This window comes from Octopus sinensis, linkage group LG10 (genome assembly GCF_006345805.1).
Source record: "Octopus sinensis linkage group LG10, ASM634580v1, whole genome shotgun sequence".
NCBI classification, from domain to species: Eukaryota; Metazoa; Mollusca; class Cephalopoda; order Octopoda; family Octopodidae; genus Octopus; species Octopus sinensis.
The window spans coordinates 68,879,972-68,888,463 of record NC_043006.1 but is presented as its reverse complement, the minus strand read 5'-3'; positions in this window follow the sequence as shown (position 1 = coordinate 68,888,463).

Here is an 8,492-nt window from a genome sequence, read left to right as displayed (position 1 = left end):
CAAAACTAAAAGCCCTTCACGGCTAAAACCTCTTCACGGTGCCCCAACATAGCCGCAGTCCAGTAACTGAAACAAGTAAATGATAAAGGAAATAAAAGTAAAACAAATATTTTGACTCAATATGAAGGGACCTTGTCCAGTCTCTGGGTCCATAGGCCGTTGGTGGAAAATGCAGAGCACTCCAATATCTGAGTAGTCATCTATTACTAAATCTGTATGCACACGCGCGCGTGCACACACATACACACACACGCACATACACAATATATGTATATGTGTTATATATATATATATATATATATATATATATATATATATATATATATATATATGGATGTATGTATGTATAAATATATATATTTTATGTATATTTGTGTGTGTGTGTGTGGAGAGACAGATATATATATATATATATATATATATATATATATATATATACATACACGCTTGTGTGTGTGTGTAGTTAGATAGATAGATAGATAGATAGATAGATATACACACACATACCAACACATACACATACACACACATATTTATATATGCACTAACATTATCAAAGATATGCACATGTAACCACATATATACATAGTCCCATATACACGCACACAGCATGTATACGCATTTGTATGTTTATGTGTGCGCGCATGTGTCAGCTTGTGTGTGTCTGTGAGTTTGCATGCACGAACTCACCCACCCACAATCACACACACACACACATACAGACATACATACAAGCACACACATACAAACGCACACGTGTATGCATGTGTATGCGTGTGTGGGCAAAACGGTAGTGTGAACAGCTACGAGTAAATATTTCTCTGTAAACAAAGCTAAAGCAAGAGCGCATTCGCTGCTGTAGCTAGAATGACCATATTCTTCTATTGATATTCTGGTTGCAGCATTGGGCTGAAGACATATGCAAACGGTTGGAGACATTTACAAATATAAAAATCAACTAAAAATAAATGAATTAAATTAATAACCATGCTGATTGCAGCTATTTTGGGCGATTCACATTACGCCATTTGCGCTCAAATACTACAAAATACTCGATGTTAAAGAAAGAGGAGAAAGAAGGAAGGAAGGAAGGAAGGAAGGAAGGAAGGAAGATTGAAAGGAAGAAAGAAAGATTGAAAGGAAGAAAGGAAGGAAGAAGGAAGAAAGGAAGGAAGAAAGGAAGGAAGAAAGAAAGAAAGAATGAATGAAAGAAAGAATGAATGAATGAAAGAAAGAAGAAAGGAAGAAAGAGAGAAAGAAAGAGGAGAAAGAAAGAAAGAAGAAAGAAAGAAGGAAGGAAAGAAAGAAGGAAGGAAGGGAGGAAGGAAAGTAGAAGAAGGGAAGAAATAATGGAAAGAAGAAAGAATGAAGGAATAAAAGGAAGAAAGAAAGGAAGAAAGAAGAAAGAAGAAAGGAAGAAAGAAAGAAGAAAGAATGAAGGAATAAAAGGAAGAAAGAAAAAAGAAAGACAGAAAGAGGAGAAAGAAAGAAAGAAAAAAAGAAAGAAGAGGGGAAGAAAGAAAGAAAGAAAGAAAGAAAGGAAGAAAGAAAGGAAGAAAGAAAGAAAGAAAGAAAGAAGAAAGGAAAGAAAGAAAGAAAGAAAGAAAGAAGGAAAGAAAGAAGGAAGGAAAGAAAGAAAGAAGGAAAGAAAGAAAGAATGTAAGGGAATGAGAAAGTGAGAATGCTAGCTGCAGCATATAAAGGGAGAGAACATAACAATAACTTTGCCATTTGCTTCTAACCCAATAGCAAAGAATGCCTCCTTCAGCTTTCTTCCCATCATCCCTTGGCAATCTCACAGGATCCAGAATTGACGGGATATTTACTCAGGCAGGACTCGTTTAATAATCAAGTGTATCATGTTGTTTCAGCCATAGCGACCACATTCATTCAAGCTGAAGATTGAATTGGTATGGTAGGGTTTCCTACACCGAAACCCCATTCCCTTAGATACGAGGGGGTACCTAAAAGAAACAGGAAATTTGCAATATTATTTTAGTCACTTAGTTTTACATCATTGGTTCTCAACCTTTTTTACTACCAAAGACCCCTTTTATTTAAATGAGCTTTCTCACAGACCCCCAGAATATTGAAAAGTCTGTCGGCTTAAAATGTTCACGGACCCCTAGTACTACCGTTGCGGACCACTAGGGTTCCGTGGACCTCATATTGGGAACCACTGTTTTACATGTTTACACTTTTATCGCCTCCAAAGTATTCTCCTTTTGAAGCAATGCCTCAATCTATACGCGTTTTCCACTGTCCGAAGCAGTGCTGGAACTCTTGCGAAATGGTGCCCTTTAAAACGTCTGTCATTTACTTTCTTCTCCTCTTCCACATCTGCAAATTCCGTAGCACCAGCTTTCGTCACCGGCGATGACGTTCGAAAAAAGGTCCGGATCAATTTCCAACTGTTCTTTCAGTTCACGACACTCACAGCTGCTTTTGATCTTCCATGAGCAAGCGAGACAAATTTTGCTGCAAATCTTTTAATTCACAATTCCTTGCTCGGAATTCGTTGGCAGGACCTCCAGTACACACCAGCCATATCGACAGGTTTGTTGGCTGTATGGTGTCGGTCCTCCAAGACCAGTTCATAAATTTTCATGTTTTCATTCGTTCTGGAGGTCAACAGTCACCCTGGGCGAGGTTGATCTTCAAGCGTGGGAACCACTCGTAAACTTGTGTTTTGCTCATGGCAGCGTCCTTGTAAGCTGTTTGAAGCAAAACAACTGTTTCGATCGCTGTTTTCCCCAGCAGGAAACAATTTCACGGAAGCACATTGTTCCTTCTTTTCAGTCATCGTAAAAATCGACGAACAGAGAAGCACTGCAAAACAAAGACACACCATGTGGCAGTACGACCTCACCCGACGACGCCAGTCAGCAGAGTGATGCCTGAGAGTTTCATCAAGTGACTTCTAGCGGCGGAAACCTGAACTACAAGGGGCTTGTCTCACAAAGAACGTTTCCGGTTACTTCTGGGTACCTCCCCGTACATCAGCCCCGCCTCTGAGAACGATGGAGATATTGAACACATCGAGGCTAAGTAAGCTACCATAAGTAATTTGATACTGGCAGAAAATAGCCAGTAAGCTGAATTTAAAGACTGAGTCGATTTTCCCCACTCTAGAACGTTACGCTCCGGAAAGTCTCATGACGTTTGCTTCCGATAGGACCCTATGCAGGAAGTGCCCGTGACTCTACTCCCACGAACCTTCCAAGTATAGTGGGTAGACAAGACAAATGATTGGATCTATGGAGCTAATAATCCAAGCCTCTGTTGTAGAGTTTCACCACTTACAATAGGAGTAAACACGTACCGATAGGAGTAAACGTGTCTAAGATTAGCGAAGAGCTCTTGGACTCTGACGTGAATAAACTTTCCGTGGCAAAAAGAAATAATATTCTCGACGGTTTGACTTTGTCAGAAAAGTTGAGTTTGTCTAACAAGTCCATGACATCATCAACGAGAATCCTGACAAGTCAATGAAGGCTATTTCCAATCGTCTCCTTGTTTCAGATTCAAATGTGAGACAAGTAGTGCATGAAGACATCAGCTATAAATCCTATCTTATGAGAAGAGAGCAGTTTATGTTCGATAATACCCGGGAGGAACGTGTCATCCAATCGAAGTGTTGACTGAACAAACTCATGCAACCCGAGGAGCCTATCATGCTCTGGTTCTCACACGATAAGAATTTTCTGTAAGATCAAAAAGTAAAGACGAAGAATACCAGGTAGCTCTGCGCCATCCCCACTGAAGTCCATACTATTGTACACAGCAAGTTCCCGCCGTTTGTGATGGTCTTGGGGGTCGTGAGCAATGAGGGCCATATCATGCCTCCTCGGTTTCCCAGTAGCCTGCATTAAGACAATGAAGATAGTTGTCAAGCTCGGGGTAAATCATACACGTTCCTGTATGACTCTGCCCCTTTTCACACACATGCACAACACAGAAGTGAATAGATGGAAAATTTTCATGACCATGTTACTCCAACCATTTCACTTCCTAGCTCACCTGATTTAAACGCTCTGGATTACAAAGTCTGAGGCATCGTTGAGAGGGAGACCAACAAGTATGGGCACATTACCAATGACTCGTTGATGTCTGCTATTGGAAATGTCATAGCCAACATGAATAAATAGGAACTGATCGACGCATTTAGTCATTTGAGAAACAGTATCGAGGCAGTAATCGTGGCTGATGGAGGTTTTATTGAATAGCCTTCTGTAACGTTTATGTCAGGATATGTGTACCAAATTCTATAAAAATATATTGGTTTTTCTTATAAATATGTTTGTTTTCGTTAAATTCAAATTATATTTGCAAATAGATGACGCACGCTATTAAGCTATATGAATGTGTATACGTTCGTATATTGTGTGCACATCAAAGACGGTCCTCCCAGCTCCTTCTTTCGCTCATATCTGATTTCCTACCCACGCTTCCGCTTATAGATCAGTGTCTATACATGCATTCATACATACATGCACATGCACGCACACACACACACACACACACACGCGCGCGTTGCGCGCACACACATTATACATTATATTATGTAGTAGAAAGGAAATATAGATTCCAAAAGTCCTGTATGGAAAGAGATCCAACTTGAGATAAAACTGAGCACAATCCATATAAAATGGATTCTCTCAGTTTTACATTTTATATAGACTGGCTAATCGTATACTAATTCGTCTTTCTGTTAGTGTTGTTGTTGTTGCTGTTGTTATTGTCGTTGTTGTTGTTGTTGTTATTGCTGTGGCTAGTTTCATTACCATTTCTGTTGTTTTCGTTTTAGCTGCTCCTGTCGCAATTGTTGTTATTGGTGTATGTTGCGAATTTTCATGTTGCCGCTGTCATTGTCGGCGCTGCTGTTGGCGCTGCTGTTGGCGTTGTTGTTGCTGTTGTTGGTGCCGTTGCTGTTGCTGTTGCTGTTGCTGCTGTTGCTGTTGCTGCTGTTGCTGTTGCTGCTGAGCGAAGCGGTCTTCGTCCTCTTGGGAGAAGTCCGAAACGTGGTCCTTTGCTATTCGTAAGACCCGCAGAAGAGAAAGCAGGTCAACCCCCGACACTGAGAGCATCGACGGTTGGATGAATGCACATCCAGGCTCAGCGGTTGCGTAGGAAGTCGGGAACAAGAAACAGGAAGAAAGAGTGAAAGAAAGTTGGGGCGAAAGAGTACAACAGGGATCGCCACCACCCCCTGCTGGAGCCTCGTGGAGCTTTAAGTGTTTTCGCTCAATAAACATACACAACGCCCGGTCTGGGAATCGAAACATCGATCCTCCGACCGCTAGTTGACTGCCCTAACCACCGGACCATTGCGCCTCCACTTGTTGGTGCTGTTGCCAAATAATGTGAGGGAATAACAGCATGGAGTGAACACTTGAAAGGAAGAGCTAATATATGAAGGACTATAAGATGGCGAGCTGGCAAAATCGTTAACGCGCCGGGTAATATGCTTAGCGTCATTTCGTCCGTCTTTACATTCTGAGTTCAAATTCCTCCAAGGTCGACTTTGCATATCATCCTTTCGGAACCGATAAAAATAAGTACCAGTCGAGTATCGGGGTCGATGAAATCGACTTGCCCCATCCCATGAAATTGCTAACCTTGAGCCAAAATTTAAAACCAATGTATGACGGACTTTGGAAATTGTGCGAGACATCAGGATGACAGCATACGGGGGCTTCCAATAGAGGTGGGGTGCGTGAGTTTGTAGCTAGATCTATTAGGTCTTCTTACTTAATTGCTTCTGATCTTAAGAAAGACAGCATAGCAAAGGTTCATGATCTGAAGGTTGGAGCATAAAATGCCTCGTCATAACAGAAGTAAAGTCATATAAAATGAAAATCAACACTGAGAGTGAAAATATAAATTGCCAAAGGCGGCGAGCTGGCAGAATCGTTAGCACGCTGGGCGAAATGCTTAGTAGTATTTCGTCTGCCGTTACGTTCTGAGTTCAAATTCCGCCGAGGTCGACTTTGCCTTTCATCCTTTCGGGGTCGATAAATTAAGTACCAGTTATGTACTGGGATCGATGTAATCGACTTAATCCGTTTGTCTGTCCTTGTTTGTCCCCTCTGTGTTTAGCCCCTTGTGGGTAGTAAAGAAATAGGTATTTCGTCTGCCGCTACGTTCTGAGTTCAAATTCGACCGAGGTCGACTTTGCCTTTCATCCTTTCGGGATCGATAAACTAAGTACCAGTTGCATACTGTGGTCGAAAAGGAAAAGATAAATTGCCAATGAGTGGTCAAATAGCTATTGCGTGGTGGGAGTGGTTACAGTAAATCTTAGTTTGGTGAAGTGGTGTACAGAGGATTGGAAGGAACGGCGTGCTATAGTGTGGACTAAAAAGAGCCCACAAATTCATTGGTAGCATCAACGTTGTTCAGCACCGGTAGAGGGAGCAACATCATCGGAGGTTACCCTAGGATACCATCGGCATGAAAACTAATTAGTAAAAGGCACACAATTGATGTTTAATTTAACGTTCAATGTAGTCAGTCTGTTGTAATAACTGGCGCTCTCTCGCTCTGTTTCTCTCTCTTTCTCTCTGTGCGCTCTCACTCTCTATTCGTCTGTCTTCTTTCTCTCCCCCCCCTCTCTCTCTCACTCGCTTTTTCGTTGTTTTTCTTTATTCCCATGAATATCAATATAATAAATATCTAAATATTTCACCAGCGATTGTAGGGAGGTGGAAATATTTGACTAAGTCCTGACGTGAAACTTTAAACAGATTTATCATCGTCCCCCCACCCCATCACCACTACCGTCGCCGCCGCCGCTGCCACCAGTATTGATATGTCCGAATATAGAGCGGAAAAACATTAATAAAGACACTATAACCAGAATATATATCTGAATGATTGGACAATACTGTTCTTGAAATACTGTCATGGCGGCAGCTGTAATGTTGTTCATTTTGGGAAACTATGGAAGCTCACAGTTTACACATATAGCAGCCTTCACTACAACGCAGAAATATGGTCTTTCCATCAAGAAGCGGAAACAAAATAATAATAATAATAATAATAATAATAATAATAATAATAATAATAATAATAATAATAATAACAACAATAATGATAATGATGATGATGATAATAATAATAATAATAATAATAATAATAATAATAATAATAATAATAATAATAATAATGATAATAATAATAATAATAATAATAATAATAATAATAATAATAATAATAATAATAATAATAATATAATAATAATAAATAATAATAATAATCGTTTCTTTATTTGTCAGTTGGGAAATGGGGGAACATAATCGCTAGAAATAAGAAGCAAGACAAAACAAATATGTTCAGCCATATTGTTTATCAGTGCGTAGAACAAATGGAAAACAAACATAAACGAGTATTACAAAACGAAAGAAAAGAAAAGAAAACAAAACAAAACTATCGAGAGAATGTTGTAAGTATTTCTTGGGTGGTAGGCATCATCTGTCTTCCATCACCACCACCACCACCACCACCATCACCGAATCACTACCGCCATCACCATCACTATTGTTGCTACCACCACCTCCACCAGCTGGCCTTTGAGTGTCTTTAGCAGAGTCCATTCTTACAAGTATTCGGGTGAGGCCCCCCGGTCTGAGAACTTCATCCCGTCTTCTCATCAGTATCGGAAGCCGTGAGAAAGGGCCATAGACACCCCCACCTTCTCCACTGACTAAATATAATTACTATATTTCCATAGAATATATAGCAAATTCTTTGAAGAAGAAGAAAGCAATAATTTAATTAATTCTTAAAACGAAATTTGTGCGACAAGTTTCCCCAACGCGGATCAAATTTCTTAACCAGAAACAAGAGACAGAAGCCTTTGATGGACAACATTGCGAGGTTTATAACAAGGATTTCGGTGAAGGCTGCTAAAGATGTAGAAGGGATTTAGGTTAAGGCTGCCATAAATGAAATAATTCGGTACATAGTTGGAAGTAATTGAGATATATTACGGAAGGGCATCCATAACAATAAAGGAACAGTTTGGGTTGAAGAAGTTTGAGATAAAGGTTATTCGGTACAGTCCCACGATGGGATCGTTGAAAAACTAAACGTTCAGTTCATGTACGAATTTAAGGTCGATTTTGTGTGTCCTGTTCACAAAAGTCGATAGTATTATAAATACTATCGAAATAGCTTAACGTGGCTTTGCGCCTTTAAGAACTACTACTACTACTACTACTACTACTACTACTACTACTACTACTACTACTACTACTACTACTACTACTACTACTACTACTACTACTACTACTACTACTACTACTACTACTACTACCACTACTGCTATGGCTGCTGCGGCTGCTACTGTTGCTGCTACTACCACTACTATTACTATACTACGACTACTATACCTCGGAGGCACATGGCCTAGTGGTTAGAGCAGCGGACTCGCGGTCGAGGAATCGCGGGTTCGAATCTCAGACCGGGCGATGTGTGTGTTTATGAGCGAA